Here is a 1,346-nt window from a genome sequence, read left to right on the forward strand (position 1 = left end):
GTATGTAACATTTTATTCATTCATCCGCAAAGGAATCAGTATGACAGTAAAACTGTTTCAAGGTAGATGTCAAGAAAGAGAAGTTGTTATCATTAGAGGATTCATGAGAAGAAAGAGTTAATAGATATGATATTGTTAAAAGTCTGTTAGGCCTTTAAACTGAAACCCAAAAACTTTGAGTTTATCCTTCCTACCTGATAAAAAGTTATGAGTTAACATTTAATTTCACAGTTGCAGGGCTTTAATAAAATAATAAATAGCAGAGCAAAGCACAGGTGCATCCTCCTAGATAATTAAACAATTCTTGAGTGAGCCTGGTAAAAAATGACATTGAAAGGACATGCAGTCTCCTTCCAGCTTTATTTTCACCTTATGGATATTCTCTTCTCCACAAAAGTATCTTGTCACACATAAAAAGATTAAGCAAGGTTACTGAAAGACAGAAAGCAATTTGTTGTGACTTTCACAATCTGATATCGGTATTGCCAGGGAAGGCGCAGGTAACTATTGCATACTCAATGCTAGCTTTCTAAGACTGCAAACTAAATTATAATTAACATGTATTAAAGTTATAAATGACACATTTAACCCAGTAATATTCATGTTTAAACTATATCTTTAGCTTATAAAAGAATGGTATGAAGAAAACAAATTTTAAATCTTTATTTCATCAATTATATTCTAATACTAGGGCAAAATATAAGAGATTTTTTTCCATATCATCTTGTATTTTTCAAAATGCAGACTAAGTGGCATACATACTTTTAAAATAGAGCCCCTGTAATTTATTATTAAAATATTATGGCATTTATCTATACATCTCTATACTAAAGAATCATAATGCTTAACATAATCAACTGAATTTCTTAGAAGTGTTCTCACTATTAATTAGGTCATATTTAAATTGGACGAATTTTTAACTAAAAAAATTGTGACCAGGTTAAATATAACTTTTTTTCCCTAGCACATATTTTCCAGTCATATAGATGGCAGTTTAAGCACCTGCTGGTTTAAATGATCCTATTATCACAAACTGCCAAATCTGGGAATGGTACAACTCTACTACTCTCTGTTGTCAAATAACCCACCTGTTTTTAATTCTTTAACTATCAATTTCTACCTATGGCAGGCCATTTTGAGTTATATAGGAAAAGCATTATAATTGCACAATTTTCATTTAACTTAATCACATTTTAAAACTTTTTCTAATCATAACTACTATATCTGTGTAGCTATCTCTCTGTTTCTTTCTCTATCATTCATACATATACAATATATATGTTAATATGTTTATCTTCTATCTTGCTATGGAACTTGCTAGTAATTTTTATTGTGATTCCAATATT

Source organism: Chinchilla lanigera, unplaced genomic scaffold (assembly GCF_000276665.1).
Source record: "Chinchilla lanigera isolate Chin_1 unplaced genomic scaffold, ChiLan1.0 scaffold00047, whole genome shotgun sequence".
In the NCBI taxonomy this organism is placed as follows: domain Eukaryota; kingdom Metazoa; phylum Chordata; class Mammalia; order Rodentia; family Chinchillidae; genus Chinchilla; species Chinchilla lanigera.